Below are 21224 nucleotides of genomic sequence, written 5' to 3' on the forward strand. Positions count from 1 at the left end.
AGTTACAACACAAATAAATCGTGGAGAAGTAATGTGCAGCATGGTGACCATAGTTAATAACACTATACTGCACATTTGAAAGTTGCCAATAGATCTTAAAAGTCCTCATCACAAGAGAAAACATTTTGTAACTATGTCCACAGACAGATGCTAGCCAGACTGATTGTGGTGACCATGTCACGGAATTTACAAATATTGAATCATTATGTTGCACACCTGACACTAATTTAGTGTTATATGTCAATTATACCTGCAAAAAAGTAACAAGAAACAAAAAATAAAAACTCAGTCTCCAGTTAAAATGATAATTTGAACATATGCATCTACTTTTACTCTGAAAGCCTTACTAAAATTACAGTAAAGTTATTTTCTCAAAAAAAAAAAAAAGACACAAACCTGCAAGACAGGAAAGAAGATGAGAACCAACAATAACAACCCACTTTGGGGAGCTGGAAAGCAGTGGAGGAATGAATTCATCAGACACAAGAATGCCAAACCCTAAACTGAGAACTGACCTCATGCATGTCACACTGCCTTCAAAAATTCTTCCATCGAGGCAAACCCCATCCACTCTCCAAGGGCCTCCTCCCTTTGGACATCATCAACATTCCAGCTGATCCTCTGTTCACTCTAAAATCCTGCCTCCGTAGTCCAGAAAATTAACATAATATAATATAATAATGATAATGATACAGAGCAACAACCCACTACCTATGGAGCACTTACAAAGTGCCCCAGTGTAATACCAAATCTTTACAAAATGGATAGACTTTGGCATTTGGTGGTTCTCAAATTGTTTCTTATTGTTCAGTATTATTTCCCCAATTGGGATGTAAATTTCTTTAGAGGCGAATTTCTATTTCATCCAGCATTTAGATTTTTCACAGCACAGACTCCAAATAGGTAATCGATAAGTACATAAGTTGGATCAATTCATAGACTACACACCTACCAGTGTTCATTAGTGCCAATTAGCCAATGTCCAGGAGGCCATCAAAAATAAAAGGAGCATGCCTCTGCTGCCATTTTCAGTCTTGCTATCCCCCAAATCTGCCAGTTGTCCTGTAGGACAGCAGGTGGCATATCAGAGACCCATCTATCCATTTACTGCAGGGTGACCTGCCTGGTTTAGCATTTAGCAATCAGACTTCTAAATAGCAATAAACCCCATGCTGAGTAGGCAACAGATGAAAAAAAAAAAAAAAAGATGCCTTTTATGGCACTTCATTATAATGGCTTTATTGCCAAAAGCCATATTAGCAGAAGACGGAAGATTCAATTTATAGAATCTCCTGAATGTCTGTCTGTTCCACAACAGCCTGTTTATGCCCGAGAAGAGCTCGGTGCCTGTGGAAAATGTATTTGAAGGACAACCCACAATGCTACTTGCTCTGCCAAGTGAAAGAATTCACGTTCTTTTCTTTTTCAAGCCAAAAGGGGGCAAAGCTAACCCAATGAATTAGTGCATCTCGCTCTAAACTTCAGAGTCACATTGGAACACTGAGAATTAGGGCCGCCCCACTCACTATGATGATCTAAAAGTCACTTAAGACAATTCAGAGAAATGCCAGAAAAACTTCCTTCTTTTTGAGACAACAAAAGCAGATGGAAAACTGCTAAAATGGCTCAAGTATGTGGCACTTTTATAACATTTATGTGGCTCTTGAAAAAAATCAGTTTTAATTGACTTTTTGCTTCCCATGTCCTAGTTCTGTCAAAACCTCTTCTGGTTTTTTTAGGGGTTTAAATCAGAGAGCACACCATTCTGAATATCCCTTTAATTACTATAATTCAGAAACGACGTTCTCCTTCTCGGGTGCTTGCCAAAAAGGCAAGGGAGGAAGACAGCAGAAGGAAAAATTGTAAATAAAACCTATTTCTAAGACGGCATTGAAAACCAAACAATTACACCAGCAATAAATTTCATCAGGTGGCCTGGCAGAGCTCCCCGTGTGACCTGGAGAATCCCATTAAACCATTCCATTTCACAGTATCTCCATATGAAGAACAAGAAAGTTAATATACTTCTATCTCAAATACCAAATATCAGAGCCGAAGGAGGCCTTGATACACATCTTATTTACCTGCCTTAGTTTATATACGAGGTCTCTTTTGTGAAAATAAATACAATAGGGACAGTTCTCTAATTCATATAGGTGTAAGTAATGGGTGTAAAATCAAATAAAGAAACAAAAAATCTTTATCTTCTTTATGGACAAATTTGACCTTGGGTTAACATTCTAGTTCTGTCCCCCTGGAAACCAGATCAAGATGGAACATCAGCTTATCCCCAGGCTGTCGCCGGCTGGGGGAAGGGAGGCAAAGAGAAGAGGTCCCCGGAATGAGTAAATAGTGGGTCTAAATGTCTAGACCTAAGAAAATCCCCAAGATAGGGGCTTAATAGAACAAAATCACCATATTTTTTTTTTACAGTGTGGGTGTATTTCATATGATTTCACATGTATGTGGAATTTAAGAAACAAACAAGCAAAGGGGGGAAAGGAGAGAGAGAGGCAAACCAAGAAACAGACACTTCTACAGAGAAGAAACTGCTGGTTATCTGAGGGGAAGTGGAGGGGAGGATGGGTGAAATAGGTGATGGGGATGAAAGAGGGCACTTGTGATGAGCACCAGGTGTTGTATGGAATTGTTGAACCACTAAATTATGCACCTGAAACTAATATTACATGGTATGTTTAAAAAAAGAAAGAGAGAAAGAAACAGACTCTTAATTATAGAGAATAAACTGATGGTTACCAGAGGGGAGGGAGTTGGGGTGAGCATGAAATCTGTCGATGGGGATGCAGGATCACACTGGCAAGGATGAGCAGCGGGGTGATGTATGGAACTGCTGAATCACTGTATTGCACGCCTGGAACTAAGACAACATTGCATGTTGGCTAACTGGAGTTAAGATAAAAACTCTCGGGGCCCCTCAGTGGCTCAGTCGGTTAAGCATCCAACTCTTGATTTCAGCTCAGGTCATGATCTCATAGTTCATGGGATCGAGCCCCAGAGTCAGGCTCTGTGCTAACAGGATGAAGCCTGCTTGGGATTCTCTCTCTCCCTCTCTCTCTGCCCTTCCTTGTCTCACATGCATGTGCTCACTTACTCTCTCTCAAAATAAGTAAGCTTTAAAACAAAAACTTTTTAAAAGTAAAAATTAAAACTTTAAAAGTAAAAATAAAAAAAATAAAGTATGGGTATACTTTAGTCACTTTCTCCTTACTTTTTCTCCTTTTAACCTTTTTATTATAAGATAATAATTATTATTTAAAAAACAAAAAAAACCTGTAACCACCGCCAAGGTCAAAACATATAAATTTACCAGTGACCCCAGAAATCCTTCCATGTGCCTTGTCCCGGTGGCAATCCCTTTCTGGTCCCCTAGAGAATCCAACATCCTGGTTTTTTGTAGTAATCACCTATTGCCATCTTTACTTTTTTTTTTTTTTTTTTTTTTTTTTGGTGATTTTTATCACCAAGTGTGTGCCTTGTCTTACCTTGTAAAAAATGTAATACATCATTAAGGTCTCTCTTAAATTCTCTTTTTAATTTTTTTTTAGAGGGCGAGCGCACACGTTAGCAGGGGAGAGGGGCATCTCTTAACTTTACAGGTTCCTTCTCCATCTCTTTCTTTTCATGACAATGTATCTGTTGAAAATACAGGGGCATTTGACCTGAGGAGTCCACATAGTCGAGTTTTGCTGATACACTTGGTATAATTCAACATGTTCTCTGTATTTCTTGCAAACTGACAGCCGTATCTAGACTCAGGTTCAATCCCTTTGGTAATACCAAAGTGGCATTGAGGTCTTGCACTAGGAGACATGAGATATGATGATCTCTCTTTTTGTGATGTGAGTAGCTGTCAATGCACAACACTTAAATCCATTAAAATGGTGATATTCCAATCCTATAATTTCTTTTTTATTTATTAGTTGGCATATCTCTAAAAATGCATCCCCTTTTCTATACATCAGTTACCACTGGCCCAGGTCACCTAGAAAAGGCAGGATAAATACTAGAATCTTTCCTTTTATTATCAATTTCAAGATTATAAATTGGATCCCCATCATCTTCTGAAGGTGACCAGTTGGATTTTTATTTTAAAAATCATTATACACTCATGGATTCAAACATATTTTGATATATTTTGATCAATTACAAATATTTCCCTTATTATAGCTGAAATGGTTCCCAATTTGGCCAATGGAAGTCTTTGCAAATTAGGTCCTGAGTCCTTTTGACATCACCTGATAGTCTCTGCTAGCTTCCTCACTACTTGGCCTGATGAGATGTTCCAATTCATCTTGTACACCTCCTTCCCCAGATCTAGAGTCAGCCATTTCTCCAAGAGCCCTGGTTTCTTTTAGTGGGAAGTGACGTTGTAAGGCTACAATCTGGGCACTGGGGACACCCACTGCTAGGCCTTTTCATTAGTCAGAACCAGAAGTAGACCCACACATACACGTACATACACACACGTATATAATATTTTCAAAAAACAAAATAGCTTATGAGTTCATACTGTAACTCGTCATTTAAACTCAAGACTACTATTTTTTAACATAATTTTTTCTGTTTACATCTATGTCTCCTTTCTTCTATATTGGGAACACTGGTTCTCTAAAACACAAGAGGTGATATAATTAAATTATCTCGAAATTATTCATTTATTATCCCATGTGATACACATAACAGTCTCAGATTAACAATAATAATACTACCAACAACAACCCAATTACTGAGAACAGTTAAAAAAAAAACTTGCATAAAGAGTTTCATCAAACCTGGTCTTAGGGTGGGGGGATGGGTTAAATGGATGATGGGTATGGTACGAAGGAAGGCACTAGTTGGGATGAGCACTGGGTGTTATACGTAAGTGATGAATCACTGAATTCTGCTCTTGGAACTCATGTTGCACTTGTATTGGCTCACTAGAGTTTGAATAAAAAATTGCAACAAACAAAAAACCGGGTTTTATTAAAAAGCCAGTGTGGGGGTCCCCTGGGTGGCTCAGTTGGTTAAGTGTCTGACTTCAGGTCAGGTCATGATCTCATGGTTTGTGAGTTCAAGCCCTGCATCGGGCTCTGCACTGACAGTGTGGAGCCTGCCTGGGATTCTCTCTCTCCCTCTCTCTGCCCCTCCCCCACTTATTCTCTCTCTCTCTCTCTCTCTCTCAATAAATGAACTTGAGAAAAATACTTATAAAAGAAAAAAGAACCAGTGTGTTTTTTCATGCACCTAGCTTCTATATTTGTTTCAGTACCCCTAAAAGAGGCTCACATTTAGTTTTCCTCTATGCCTTAATTCTATTGCCTGTATAAAAGGGGAATATTGCTAAAATATTAAAAAGATATAATTTTTATTTCCTTGTGGTCATATTCCACCAAATAAGCAAAGCCAAGATTCAGTGTATCAGGCTAGGAATCAGCCAAAAACACATGGGCCCCTACTCTGCTTTCCATCTTAAAACTGGCATTTTGGAGGCCACAGAAGGACCAACGCCATGAGGCTGAGTTTTCTTGGAAAAGAACAGCCCCTCTCATCTCCACCTCCAAAGTTCCTCTGTAAATATTCATATTCCAAGCTGGGAGGCCTTACCTTCCTGATGCAGAGAAAACTCAAGCTGTGGTGCAAGGGAGGCTCTCCCTGGACAGGAAAGGATGGGCCTCCTGTGATAAATTGACACCAAGCGTGGGAGAGAGAATCAGAGGGATTGGGGTCCTGCAGAAACAGATCCTGTGCCATGGTTAAGTTCATTCGTGACCATGGGCGGCAGATGTGCAGAGATACAGGAGGAATGAAATGGACGGTCAGTTCACAGAGTATTTGGAAGTTGGCTGCCATCTCAGACATGGGTGGCTCAATCCCACAGACCACCAGAGGGGCTTGATGAAATATGCTGGGAGCCACCACCCCACCTCTGGAAAGAAAGGAGCAGTGTTTACAGTCAACCCCTGCCCCCCATGGGTTAAGGGTTTCCCTGGGGATACTACCTCCCTCACACTCCCAGGTTGCTCATGTGTGTGCTGAGCGGGTACCCATGGGCATCCCACACCCCAGCATCAGAGGCCCCGGGGCGGGAATCAAGAACTACAGGGAGACAAAGACAGGTTTTACTTGGGCAGAGGTGGTGGCTGCTGTGGCAATGTCTACGAGTGATGAAGGCAAAGATGGTGTCCAGTACAGGAGCCAATGAAACCCTCACCACAGCGGAAGTATAAAAGGTAATCACAGGTTCTACCTTTCATTACCACGTGACTGATCACTTTCAGAGTTTGTTGACGACAGATTCCAAATTCACTTCACATGCAAGAGTGGACATGTGAAGTGCTATCTAGATGTAAAGGGATACTTTAATAGGCACCTTTACAGAGAGCAAGCCTGCCCCTTCCCTGATGGGAGATTCACTTCTCCCAAATCCTATGTGATCCGCACATTTGCTCCAGAGTCCTCTCAAGCTTCAGAGCACCTAGTAAGCTTTGCTGCAGACTGATACAGACCAGGAGCAGCTGCTCCCTGACCTTGCCAAGCAGATGAACAGTGACACTTCCCATGAGATGGCATCCACCTCATCAAGAACCAGGGAGACCCAGGAGCAGCTCCCAAGGTTCCCACATCACATATAAAACACCAGCAGACTGGGGCGCCTGGGTGGCCCAGTTGGTTGAGCGTCCGGCTTTGGCTCAGATCATGATCTCACGGTTTGTGAGTTTGAGCCCCGTGTCAGGCTCTGTGCGGACAACTCGGAGCCTGGAGCCTATTCCACATTCTGTGTCTCCCTCTCTCTCTGCTCCTCCCCTGCTTGTGCTCTGTCTCTGTCTCTCAAAATAAATAAATAAACATTTAAAAAAAAAAAAAAACAAACACCAGCAGACTGCCCTCCTCTGACAGAGAGCCGCCCCACCACCACCCAGTCCCAAGACCAGGAGCCACTTTTTTCAGTATCCCAGAATCAACAATGTTATAACTGAATCTCTGTAGCTTAACGGAAGTTTTTAGTATACTTTTATCCTTTAATACCCACTTCAACCAGGATAATGTTCTTACAATACTGTTTATCTATCTTGCCACTTAGCCGAATATATGAAAAGACGTGTCTCCCTGACTCTAAGTCCTGAAGGTCAGCGACCGCGCCCTAGCCATCTCTGCAGCCCCAGGACATGGCGCATGGGATCTCTCAAAACATCTTCGTTAGGGGCGCCTGGGTGGCTCAGTCGGTTAAGCGGCCGACTTCAGCTCAGGTCACGATCTTGCGGTCCATGAGTTCGAGCCCTGCGTCGGGCTCTGGGCTGATGGCTCAGAGCCTGGAGCCTGCTTCCAATTCTGTGTCTCCCTCTCTCTCTGCCCCTCCCCCGTTCATGCTCTGTCTCTCTCTGTCTCAAAAATAAATAAAATGTTAAAGAAAAAAAAATTTTTTTTTAAATTAAAAACAAAACAAAACAAAAAAACATCTTCATTAAACTGAAAGGTGCTTCAGTTTAACTCCTCTGGTCTTAGAAATATCTGGAGTACGGTTATCTTTTGGTAACTGCATATTTAAGGGATCCATTCCAGCCCTAGATGGTGGGGTCCTCGGCTTGCTTCATCTTTGCACTAAAGCAATACAGGGTTCAGGTCTGACAGGCTCATGCCAGGCTCTGCGTGTCAACCAACAAGAGCATCTACCAGGTGCTTAGCGGTTGCTAGAAACCACTCTATGTCCTTCACGTGTTCTAATTCATTAAGGCCCCTATCAACCTCGTAGGTAGGTACTGGTATTATCCCCACTGCACAGGTGAGAAATTTGAGTAAGTTAAACAACTTTCTCAAGGTCCCACAGCTAGGATGCGGTGGCTTTGTTTCCAGCATGTAAAGGATCTTTGGCCATTTCTGCTGAGGGCTGAATGACCTACCCGCCAAAGCTCCCTGTGCTTCTCTTCGATACCGTCTTGGTTCTTCCCTAAACTTTCTATGACTTCTAGCACTTCCGTTTCCACAACAGGCCCTGTCTCCTTCCTGAGAAATCCGGCCCACAAAATAGTAACTATGGGTTCTTGCTACCTGCATCATGTGTCAATCCTACTGCCCCCTGAAAGGATGGTTCCTCCCCAGTGGGTGCAGGAGCTAAGCGTTTCCTGGGTGCTAACGGCTGCTCCTGGGCACTGAGCATGTGCAAGACACTCTGTGCTCCAGGAGCCTGGAAGGAAGCCCTAAACCCACGAAAACACAAACACCGCAGGCCCCGCAAATGAGACATGCCAACAGCATGCCAGCAGCGTTCAGAGAAGGGAGCAGCACTGTGAGTGCTGCTTTCTAGATAACATTTAGACAGATGGAAAAGAGAGGAGACGGCATCTCAGGCAGGAAGTCCAACTTCACAAAAGGTGCACAAGTGGGAACACAACTGTTGTCATTCTGTTTCTGAGTTTGGTGACTCCTTGGAGGGTTGGGGGGAGGAACTGCCGGCCGAGGCTGCCACTAGCACTTGGGGAAAAACTCGACAGTAGTTTAGGTCGGGGTTGGCAAACTCAGGCTGTTTTTGTGCATGTAGTTTTGTTGGACAGCCATGCACCATCATTTACAGTAGCCCGTGGCTGCTGTGCCCCCCAAGTGCTGAGCTGAATACAGGCCCACAGAGCTTAAACTATTTACCATCTGGCCTTTAAAGAACAAGTTTGCCAACCCCTGGTCCACCCTCCACCAGAAAAGCTAGCAAAGCCAACCGACTGGCACTACAGGTGCACTGCCCTCAAAAACATTTATCTAAAACTCTAAAGAAATCCAAGACACCCAAGTTCATTGCATTCTCAAAAACAGTTATCAGGGTGCCTGGGTGGCTCAGTTGGTTAAGCAGCCGACTTTGGCTCAGGGTATGATCTCACGGTTCATGAGTTTGAGCCCTGCATTGGGCTCTGTGCTAACAGCTCAGAGCCTGGAGCCTGCTTTAGATTCTGGGTCTCTCTCTCTCTCTCTGCCCCTCCCCCACTCACACTCTGTCTCAAAAATAAATAAATATTTTTAAAAATTTTAAATGGTTATCAAAGAAGAGAATCCAAAAATATAACCACTTCCCATATGTTTCAAAAGATCCTAGAGCACACCCTAATCTGAACAAATCTATGGTTATGGGACCAAGGCACCCAAAGGACCTGGGACTTTAATAACCAAATTCTCTCATTCATTCATCACAATAAATTTAAAAATTCAGAGGTCACCTGCATGGTATTCACTTAAGCATATGTTAAAAAAGAAAGAAAGAGAGAAAGAGAGAAAGAAAGAAAGAAAGAAAGAAAGAAAGAAAGAAAGGGAAAGAAGGAAGGAAGGAAGGAAGGAAGGAAGGAAGGAAGGAAGGAAGGAAGGAAAGAAAGAAAGAAAGAAAGAAAGAAAGAAAGAAAGAAAGAAAGAAAGAAAGAAAGAAAGAAAACAGGGGCACCTGGCTGGCTCACTCGTAGAGCATGCGACTCTTGATCTCAGGGTCGTGAGTTTGAGCCCGACGTGGGGTGTGGAGCCCACTTAAAATTAAATAAACAAATAAATGGAAACATGCATGATCCATAGATGTGAAGTAACTATAAATAAAAATTCAGTTTAAAAATACATTTTATAGGGATACAGCTAGAATTAAAATGCATTAAGGCCAAGCTCATTTCACCAAAAATATGTCACGGAACAAGGTAATTCCCCATCTCCCAAAATGATGATCAAAGAGAATGTGGGTGTCTGTGTACACATAGGGGTTTATAAGAATAGGGAGACAGTGTGGCGGACATGGGTATGAAAGACATAGTGCAAAAAGCCGTGCCCTAGAAAGCACAGCCTTAGCCAGCACTCTGCCAGGAATAAGCTGTGTGTCCGAGTGCAGGGCACTGAACTCCCCTGGGCACTCAGCTTCTCCTGTGGAGGAAGGTGACCTCTAGAGCTTCTCCATTTTGAGATTCACAAAAATGAACCATTTTAGAATATATTTTAGAGCAAGGGAAGATCAATTAGTTGAATGAACAAAAACAAAGGCAAACCTTCAACAGCCTTCCGATATTTTCTGGTCACAGTATTTAAATAGACTTTCTATACTTGAAAGAAGAAAATGACTTCATGTATGACCTAATATTATCTAGACGTCCAAGAACCTTAATGTGGTAGGACCCTCCCAGATCAGAAAGAAAACTGTAGGGAAAGAGCAAGGAATAAACACAGAAGTCCCTGGAGAAGAGTAACATGGTTAAGAAACAGCCTGTGGCCTCAAGCAGCTGTATGCTCATCCACTAACGGAGCTCGCTTTTAAGAGTATGGCACAGAAGCAAGGAATCTGCACGCCTACATTCCCTCCTCAGTGCTCATCAACAGCAGTAATGAAGGCTGCCCTCCAGGGAAAATCAGAATGAGGTTTGGGAAATGGCACCAAGCACATAATAAAAGAATAGGAAACATGTTACAGAAAAGCTCGATGTTACCAAAGGAGCAAAGATAATAAAATGAGGATGAGAGAGAAGACTGTTTCTTCCATAACTGGCTCCTAAACGAGGAAAACATTCAGGGTGCACAGATTCCAAAGGCAATTATTATGAACCAACAGACCAGCGGCCAGTGGTGTGGGGTGAGGAAAGTAACGGCCCCGGGGGCATTCAGAAATAGAAAGCTGGGGAGTAAGTGTGTAAGTGGTTGCAAAGCAGGCCCAGGCATCAGATCCAGGGGTTGTCAGATAGGACGACCTAGAGCTCAGAGATCTGGGTAGGGGTGCTACTCAGCAAGTGGTCTGCATCTAAGCAGGTGAGCGATGTCACCGGACGGGTCCAGGCACCAGGGCAGGGGCATGCTAGGAAGCTGTGGGAGGGACACACGACAGAGCTCAACGCTGCTGGAGAACCAGCAAGGGGAGGCCAGAATTAATGACAAGGATCATGTGTGGCCAGGGCAAGAGCTTTTCCAGTGCCAGGCTGATGCTGAAGGCAGACAGGCCCGGGTGGGTGGAGGAGAGGCAACAAAGAGGCCATGGAACAATGTACACGGACAAACTCTTTCCAGACTGTGCTGGTGAAAAAGAGGTGCGTAGAGTTCTTTAAAAATCCAGACAGACCCCTGCTGGTTAAACAATAAAGAAAGGACCCAGCATAAAGGAAAAAGTAGAAAAAGAAAGGATGATTTGCAGCAGTGTTTTTCCAACGGTGAAGATCCACCAGTGGGTTGAAACTTGAATTTATCGACCGGTATTTTGAAAATTAAATGGAATGGACAGAATCAAACAGAACAAAATAGAAAATATCAGAGAACGTCCTAAGAAGGATTGCTTCCTGAAACCTGTAAGGGGTGTGTGTGTGTGTGTGTGTGTGTGTGTGTGTGTGTGTGTGTGTGTCTGTGTGTGTATGCCTGTGTGTGTGTACACGCATGCACGTTGGAAATCAATGTCAACCCTATGTCTCAGTCAAAAAGTGCAGAAGCCACTGATGTGAAGGACAAGGCTAGAGAAATGAAGGGGCCAGACGTATGGCATCCAGGTGACAGAGTGTCACAGAGACAGCAGCAGACCTCTGTTTGTGCCAGGAACAAAGGAGGGGAGGATGGAGTATTCTTGTAAGTAACAAATCAGAGATTTGGGGTTCCTCCTGACTCAGTCTCCCTATTCTGCTCGCTCATTCCCTCATGCTCTCCCTCCTAGATCCCCTCCACCATTAAGGCTTGGCCGTGAGGCCAGAAGTGAGGAGGGAAATATTATATAGAGTGGAAAGTCAAATGTCAGCTGTCTATTTCCAAGAAATGTTTTTTTTTTTAAGTTTATTTATTTATTTTAAGAAAGAGAGAGAGAGAGGGAGAGAGAGAGAAAGACCCAGTGGGGAAGGGGCAGAGAGAGAGGGAGACAGGGGATCCGAAGCGGGCTCCGTGCTGACAGCAGAGAGCCCAATTCAGGGTTTGAACTCACAAACCATGAGATCATGACCTGAGCCGAAGTCAAATGCTTAACCGATTGAGCCACCCAGGTGCCTTTATTTATGTATGTATGTATGTATGTATGTATGTATGTATGTATGTATGTATTTATAAACGCTTATTTATTTTTTTAATTAATTTTATTTTTTTAATTTACATCCAAATTAGTTAGCATATATTGCAACAATGATTTCAGGAGTAGATTCCTTAATGCCCCTTACCCATTTAGCCCACCCCCCTCCCACAACCCCTCCAGTAACCCTCTGTTTGCTCTCTTATGTTTTGTCTCCCTCCCTGTTTTTATATTCTTTTTGTTTCCCTTCCTTAAATGCTTATTTATTTTTGGGAGTGAGCACACGCAGGGCGGAGCATGAGGGGGACAAATGATCCAAAGTGGGCTCTGCACTGACAGCAGAAAACCCGATGCAGGGCTTGAACTCTCGAACCATGATATCATGACCTGAGCTGAAGTCAGACACTTAACTGAGTGAGCCACCCAGGCACCCCATATTTCCAAGAAATTTTAGGGTAGGAGGATGGGATGTCAGGGGGGAAACTGGAAGACTAAGAGAGAGCAGAACCGTGGGTGGCCCTGAGGTCCCAGTCAAGGACCAATTGTGTTGAGGCAGCTTAACAGGACAGACATGCAACACACCCAGAATGCAAGGTCTAAGTAAGTCAACCATGATGAGGCCAAGGTGCCATGGCTGATGTGAGGAAGGGAGAAGGTCTGTGGAACCATGGGGTCAAGGTGCTGGACTAAATAACTCCGAACTGACTACAAGGCTCAGAGTGGAGAGAGCAGCTGTGAACCCCATGGTCAAGTCTTTGGTGAACAGGACCCTCTGCCTCCACCTCCCTGATGATAACATTGCTGCCCTCTGCTGGCATCCAAGGGGGACGGTCCCCCAGGAGTATAGAGTGAAGATCTGGGGCTTTAACAGGCTCTCAGACAGCTTTTCATCTAACCCCCCCTGTTTTTAGGCTTTGTGGGATTTTGTCATATAAAATGGGACGCTGCTCGGTTTCTCCCCTGTCAGCTTAGGACACAGCTTTCTTGTTGTTGTTTGTTTGTTTTGGTCCTAGAGTATTTTTCTCTTGAAAAAAATCATTTTACTCTTGTTTTGGTAGGATTTCAGGAGGGACCAAAAGTAAAAGCACATGTTGAATCCACTATCCTTACCCAAGACTTAATCTTTATAATTATAAAAAAATACTAATAATATATTTATTCCCCCACACAAATACATGTGCTGTCCATGGTGTGTGGACAGGGAGTATGAACAGGGGAGTCTGACGGAGTTGGCCTGGGGGGTGTCCAGTCATGCAGGCAATTTGTCCAGAACCAAGCACATCCTCCTGGCTAGACCCCCTCCCAAAGGCTGTGCTCTCAAAGAAAGTTATCACCCCACTCAGATGAAAATCACCAGACTGTTCTATGAACATCATGGCAGGTAGAATCCTCACTCATTTAAATAAAACATTCTAAAACACCCTTTCACTGTGATGCACAGATATGGACCCAAATAAATGATTTAAGAAAATGGTGTCATAAGAAAATATAATTCCTTTGTGATTAAATAAAATACCATTTTGTTAATCCTTCCTAAAGCTTTGATTGCCATGAGACACATATGCAAAGAGTAGTTTCAGATATTTGACCATGCCCTTCAGAAACCGGAAGTGTAATAAGAGATAGTCACAGAATTCAGGGACTCCAGATGTAGAAGGAACCATAGCTACTACTATGGATTCAAAACTCCATGTGTTGAAATCCTAATCCCAAGGTGATGGTATTAGGAAGTGGGGCCTTTGGGAGTGATTAGCTCAAAGAGACCTTAGAGAATTCCCTCTGTCTTTTGCACCATGTGAAGACCCAGCAAGAGGGTGGCCATCTATGAACTGGGAAGCAGGTCTTCACAAGACACTGTCAGTGTCTCGATCTGGGACTTCCCAGCCTCCAAAACTGAGAAATAAATGCTTCTTGCTTAAGCCACCCAGTCTCTGGTGTTTTTGTTACAGCGGCCCAAACGGACAAAGACAGCTATAATCTAGTTGTATGTTGCAGAAAAATATACCACCCAGGGTGCCTTATAGAAATGTTCATGCTGGGGCCCATGCACAGACCTCAGGGACAGACTCACCAAGGACAGGGTCCGGGCATGGACATCTGATCAAATGGTTCAGATGGCTCTGCCAGGCACTAAGTACCCCCAGGAAACGGCTGCTTGTCTGTCCTCATTCTGTTCCTTGTACATGGGCTGAAAGCTGGCTGAATGAACTTCAGCAATTCACCAGAGATGTATTCAAGTTGGCTTGGCAGAAGAGGCCTTGAAAAACAGGCTGACACCTGTTATGGTTCTTTCTAGATCATACTTTATTCTTTTGTTTACTCATTTATTCTTTCCCCCCAAAATGTATTGATATTCACCATGTCTTAAGAAGGATAGCAACATTTACTGAGCACTTACTATCTGCCCAGCACTGTTACTGATTTACAGGTATTATTTCAGTGTTATGAAGTAAGGACTTTTAATATCCCCATTTTACAGATGAAGAACGAAGCACAGAGGAACTAAATAGTGTCCCTAAAGCCACACAGCCAATAAGTGGTGACCCTCAAATATGGCTCCCAAGCTTAGGCTCCTTCCTACCTGCTAGAGGTCAACAGCCTTTCAGCTGCTCTACTTCCAGGTACCATGTTTGTCATGGGGTATGGAGAGAAAAAGAGCACACGGTAGGAGACAGCTGGCTGGTATTCCGACCCAACACAGTAAGTCAGATGGAAGTGGGCACCCCGATGCCATCAGAGCATAGAGGGGTACTCTCATCCCAGAGGTCCGGGCCATTGAGCTGATCTTGAATGATGGAAAGTGGAGAAGGGGTGATGTAAGTGGTGGAGGAGTCTAGGCAGCAGAAATAACAGAATACTACTGGAAATACCACAGAAGTGTAATGGATTCAAATTCCAGTGCATACGCCCAGGTGGCAAGACATGCCATTTCCTCTTTTCTTGGGGACCTTAACCTCATTCTCTAAGTATCAGAAATAATCTCCTTCAATTCAGAGGCTGGGTCCACCTTTGACTTGGGACTGTGTCCTCCACTGGGGGCTTCTGTGGAGCCTCAGTAGATATCTGCATGGAGGACTAAGGTGGGGAAAACATCCTTACTCATCATTGGCCCACAGTGTTTCTGCTAAGACTGCCCATAAGGGGTCCTTGCCAGTGAGTCTATGGTCATTCCCATCAGAGTACTGACTTGCCTTAGTCAGCCTATCTTATCCCATCCTTGACCTTCCTTCCCCTGCCAGCTACAGCTCTCTCTCTACTCCCCTTCACTGACAAGCTTCTCCAAAGACTCTCATCACCAGGTCTCCATTGCTTCACCTCCCAGTCTTCATGCACTATTCCACACGTGGCAATGTGGATTCTGTTCCTACACCCACCCAAATTGCCCTGCTAAGTGGGCTCCATGTTGCTTAATCCAATAGATACTCAGCTATACTCAGCTTCCATGACCCCGCCCTCTCCTGCTTTTCTTTCTACTTTGACCACATCCAAAGTCATCTCTTTGATTTTATCTCCCTGCCAAACATGTAATATATCAACACATTCTATCAATTCTATTGTCAAAAAATTTATGGCCGTCAACTTCTCTTCTGTACCACAGCTAACACGGTGGCATAAGCTGCCATTTATCTCTCACCTGGGTTAATGAAACAGCCTCTCTTCTCATCTCTCTGCTCCACACCTGTGTCTGACAATCCAGTCTCCACAAACCAGTCAAAGTGATCTTTAAAAACAACTCACGGGGGTGCCTGGGTGGCTCAGTCGGTTAATCATCCAAATCTTGATTTCAGCTTAGGTCATGTCATGATCTCATGGTTCATGAGCTCAAGACCCACAGCCCCAAATCAGGATCTGCGCTGACAGCACGGAGCCTTCTTAGGATCCTATCTTTCTTCTCTCTCAAGATAAATAAATAAACATTTTTAAAAACCTCATGGGGTACCTGGGTGACTCAGTCTGTTAAGCATCTTACTTAGGCTCAGGTCATGATCTCATGGTTCGTGAGTTGGAGCCCACATCAGGTTTTCTGCTGTCAGCATAGAGCCCACTTTGGACCCTCTGTTTCCCTTTCTCTCTGCCCCTCCCCCACTTGCATGCACGCCCACTCTCTCTCAATAATAAATAAACACTTTTTTAAATAAAAAAACAAAAACAACTCACAAATCTAATTTCAGCATCCCCTTTAGTAAAACCTGTCGATGGCTTCATGCTATTGCAGGATGAAACTTTAGATCATCAGCCTGACAAAGATCTGATGTCTGTTCCTCTCACTGACTCCTTCCAGCCACCCACACCTTTGTTGTGTGTGCCGTCACCTTACTGGCTTCCTTTACTCCTTCCTCACACTCCTTCCCACCCAGGGTCTTGGCACTCTGCTCGTTCTGCTACAAGAGCTCTCCTCTCAGCTTTGTGCCCAGCTATGACCTTTTCATCCTTTATGTTACTGTTCAACTGGCACTTCCTTAATGAGGTGCTTCTTAAGTCTCCACTTTAAATTCAAGTTTCCTTTTATATTCTATCTAAATCTCCATGTTTTCTTTTCACACTCTTCAACACAATTTCATGATTATTTAATACGAGCTGCCACCACTAGACTCAAAGTTTTAAGAGGTCCAGAGGTGACTGGATGGCTCAGTCAGTTAAGCGTCCAACTTTGGCTTAAGTCATGATCTCACATGGTGAGTTCAAGCCCCACATGGGGCTCCTTGCTGGTGGTGTAGAGCCTGTTTGGGATTCTCTCTCTCCCTCGCTCTCTGCCCCTCCCTCACTCACTCATGACCTCTCTCTCTCTCTCAGAATAAATAAATACATTTTAAAAAAAAAGATCTAAGAGGTCTGGGAACATATCTATTTTACGCCCACACTAACTATCTCCTTGTTTCACAGAGTCAGTTCAGCAAATGTTTGTTGCATGAATGACCCAAATAGTCTAAGGGTCTAAAAAGGAAAATTTAATTGGTAATAATAATTGGCTTTAAACACATTCAACAAATGTGGTAACAAGTATTCTCTATATTCACAGAAAAGAGAAAAGAAGCTTAAAATACAGCAATCCCAACCTATCTTAGGTATAAAGTTCTTCCTGAAAGTAGGGTTGATTTGGGAAAGTACAGGTTCTTAGAAACCAGTGTGAATTGTTTGCTTGGAAATCACTGGAGTATAAGCTACCACCTTCCCTAGATGATTAATGCAAACTTCCATGCTTGTCTTGTACTCATAACCTAGAAACCCTGTCTAGTACTTTTTTCTCCACTCTGCTGTCCTATCTCCTTGCTCTTCTTTATAATAAAACTCCTAGAAAGAGTTATCTGCCTCATTGCCTTCCAGTTTCCTTCTCCTGTTCTCTTTATTTGTACACAATCTCAACTTAAAATAGGAAGAATTTATTTTCCTTAAATCATTGGGGGTTTTGTGTGTGTGTGTGTGTTTTAATGTTTATTTATTTATGAGACAATGTGAGAGACAGAGTGCAAGCAGCGGAGGGGCAGAGAGAGGGAGACACAGAATCTGAAGCTGGCTCCAGGCTCTGAGCTGTCAGCCCAGAGCCGGACATGGGGCTCGAACTCACGAACCATGAGATCATGACCTGAGCCGAAGTTGGACGCTTAACCAACTGAGCCACTCAGGTGCCCCTTTCCTTAAATCATTGTTAACGACCTGCAAATACGATGTTTCACCACAATGGAATGCTTTAGTGCACAGTTCCTACAAATAAGGACATTCTAATATGAAACCACAGTGAAAACATCAAAATAAGGAAATTCACACCTCCTACCTCACTGGAAATACCTAAGCAGACAAGCCACTTGTTTATGAACCTAAGACACTAAAATCCTGAAGTGTGTACTACATTCGTGATTGAAAGGCTACCCAAATATCACTGCCATGACATGCCCACCACAGATGTATACAAAAACATTAGAGCCACCTACTATAGGGGCAAAATTAATAATTTTATAGTTATTCATTATAAAACAATCACCCTCACCAAATGCCAAATTTAAAATAATCTAAATGCTAATCAGGTCCTTCATTTTAATTAATTTTATTTAATATGATTATCATCAGTTAGAAACTTGGACACATGTGTACTAATTCTTATCAATGAAACGAAAAAGAAAAGGGCTTTTTGTTTAAAGGGCTTTTCTAATTGTTTAACAAAATGAACACTAAAAATATTCCATGTTTAAGATCTCTGCCAGAATAAATAATGAAATAAAATAAAACAAAATCTCTGCCAAGGCTCAAGCTGGGTTTCCCAACTGAACAAGAATACAGCTCCTGAGAATTAGGGCAAAATGGCTTGTTAAATGAACTAAGACAGAGGCAGAAATACAAACATGTTTGTGAAGTGTTCATATTCTATCAGCCAAACTGAGCTATGGCAAATCATCACATGTCTAAAAAATGTAGAGATAACCATGAACTGCTCATTTTATATCGATTCGACCTTCTGTTCCTTTAATGACCTGATCTAAAATGACCTGGCAGGCTCAGCATCACCCCCCGGCTCAGTGTCAGCAAAGGGACCCACTCTGTCCATCACTGACATGATGCAAATTCTCAGCTGCCATTCACCAGCAGGGGGCACTGCACTGGGGTCTTTCTGTAGGCAAAACTACTCAAAAGCTGAAGATTGAAAGGCATCTATTTCAGGAGACTGAAAGATGTATGTTGCCATCCCAGACAAATAGATTACCACACAATCGACAGGGCATCTCTAGGAGTGTTTCAGTGGCAGTACCTGTTTTGAGGCCCAGAGTATGTCTTAGAATGACAAATAAAATGGCACTGTGGTGAAGTCTTAAATACCAAGTCTTTACGGAATCCTTTCGGTGAGCAGGAATATTATACAAGGCAGTGTACCAAACTCTTTCTCATTAAAATTGCTTCAGTTCCTAACTTCTTGGGCCTAAATTATTTTCTTAGTAGGCTTAGCTATAAGCCAGGAAAGGGCCCTAATATGTTAAGAAAATGGCCCAACCATCAGTATTTAACATAAATTCAACCAAACTAACCTGAGTCAAACGTCACATTATTACTACAATAGAATTATTGGTAAGTAATAATTGGGAAACTAGTAAGAACTGAAATATAAACATTACTGTATATTTTGTATTAGCAAAAGTGTTCTGCAAGAATAATTTTTAAACCTTAAAAGCTATAAAAGGGAAAGTTTAAAAATCACATCGAATCCTGAAGTCACCAGTGCCTTGTCATGATCCAATGATATCTTTTCATAAATGTGAGGGCCTGAACAGAAAACTAATTTTAAGTGATCACTTCTTCAAATCACTCTGTGAAGAAACTAAATAGAATGAAATCTTTTCCCCAAACACAAACCTCTAAGATGGAAAAGTACTTTATAATCTTTTTTATTTGGTATCTTATTAGTAAAAAAAATATGTTAACATGCTCTCCAAATGTATGGATATTTTATGTAAAACTTATTCGTAACATTGTACTAATATGTCATGTATATTATAAAACATGTAAAATAAAAAATGGCAAGGGGTAGCATAAAAAGAATAAAAATATAAGCTCTAAGACTTTTCTCCTATATCCTAAATGATCACCGCTTCCTGAACTGTCCCTAGCATATATATTCCCTACCAAAACTTGAGGGGAATGAGGCCCATAAGTCAGGTATTTTCTGATATGGGAGAGACAAAATAAGAATTTTTATTGCATTCAATAGTAAAAAGAATAGAATGGCTGACCCATAAACATCATTTCATCAATTATTTCCTCTCTATTGAATCACTCTCATCAGCACACATTTTTCCACATCTCAAAGTTTTTGACCTTACTTTACCACCTGACTGATGCCCTATTTTTCTTTTACTTTACAGTGAAACTCCTCATAAGACTTGTGTTGGACACACTCTAAGGTGACCCTCCCCCCAATAATCCCACCATCTGATATTACTCTTGAACAGTCCTTCCCTGTGAATGTGGGCAGGTGGGTGATTTGGTTCAAATCAACAATATATGGTAAAAGGTGATGGGATATCACTCCATGATCACATTATATAATGTAAGACTCCATCTTGCTATCAAACTCACCTGAGAGACTCTCTCGGTGAAGAAATAAGAAAGGCCATGAGGCCCATAGGAATTTCTTGCCGAGAGGCTGAGGGCAGCTTCCAGGGCCTGAAGGCAGTCAACAGCCTGCCAGAAGCTGTGGCCCTCAGCCCCACAGCCACAAGGAAACGAGTTCTGCCAACAACCTGTGTGAACTCGGAAGTAGATTCTTCCCCGGCTGAACTTCCAGACAAGAACACAGGCCAGCCAATTCCGTGATTCTCGTGAGAAAACAAGTGTGTTTTCTTTTAAGTCACTCAGTTTGTGGTAATTTGGCTCTCTGGGCGCAGACCTAGTTTGCAGCGACATGGCTAAATACCCCTAGAAGGTTGGAATCATTGGTAAATATGGGACCCATTATGGTGCCTCCCTCAGGAAAATGGTGAAGAAGACTGAAGTAAGCCAGCACACCAAGTGTACTTGCTCCTTCTGGGACAAAAGGGAGATGAAAACGTGAGCTGTGGGGATGTGGCATTGTGGTTCCTGCATGAAAACAGTAGCAAGTTGTGCCTGGACCCACAGCACCACTTCTGCTGTCACAGTAAAGTCTGCCATCAGAAGACTGAAGGAGTTGAAAGACCAGTGGAAGCTCCACGGCTTGAAACATTGCTAGCCTACAATAAATGGGTTAATTGATGTAATAAAAAATAATAAGGATAAATAAATTTGTGGTAATTTGTCATGCAGCTGTGTGCAGGGGTCCCCAAGACCACCCTCAGGCCTAATAATTTGCTAGAAGGACCCCTGTAATTCAGCGAAGCCACTATAATCATGGCTAGAGTGTATTACAGTTAAAGGATACAGATTAAAATTAGCAGTGGAAAAAGATGCATGAAGCAGAGTGCAGAAGAGATCCCGGTTTCCAATTGCCCTCTTCCACTGGAGTCACGTGGACAGCATTTAATTCCCCAGCAACGATGTGTGACAACTCACACAGAGTATTGCCTGGGAAACTCATTCAAGGCTTGGTACCCAAGGTTTTTATTGGAGGTTCATTACATAGGCATGGCTGACTCCCTGGGTATGTGACCTTCAATATCCAGCCCTACCAGAGAGCAAATACATACTATGTAGCCCATGGCCCCCACCATAAATCAAAATGTTAGCATAAACTCTCTGGCATGACCCACGGCTTCAGGTAAAACACTTAACAGGTAGG

At 42.7% G+C, this 21224-nt stretch overlaps 1 long non-coding RNA gene and 1 pseudogene across 1 annotated transcript in view; one reads left to right on the top strand and one right to left on the bottom strand.

Moving 5' to 3' along the window:
- The window catches only part of LOC128313150 (uncharacterized), a 70496-nt gene that overhangs the window by 38996 nt on the left and 10276 nt on the right, over positions 1-21224 (bottom strand). The gene's annotated exons all lie outside the window — the stretch shown is intronic.
- On the top strand, positions 20373-20716 carry LOC106975749 (60S ribosomal protein L37a-like; annotated as a pseudogene).

This window comes from Acinonyx jubatus, chromosome E2, assembly GCF_027475565.1.
Source record: "Acinonyx jubatus isolate Ajub_Pintada_27869175 chromosome E2, VMU_Ajub_asm_v1.0, whole genome shotgun sequence".
In the NCBI taxonomy this organism is placed as follows: Eukaryota; Metazoa; Chordata; class Mammalia; order Carnivora; family Felidae; genus Acinonyx; species Acinonyx jubatus.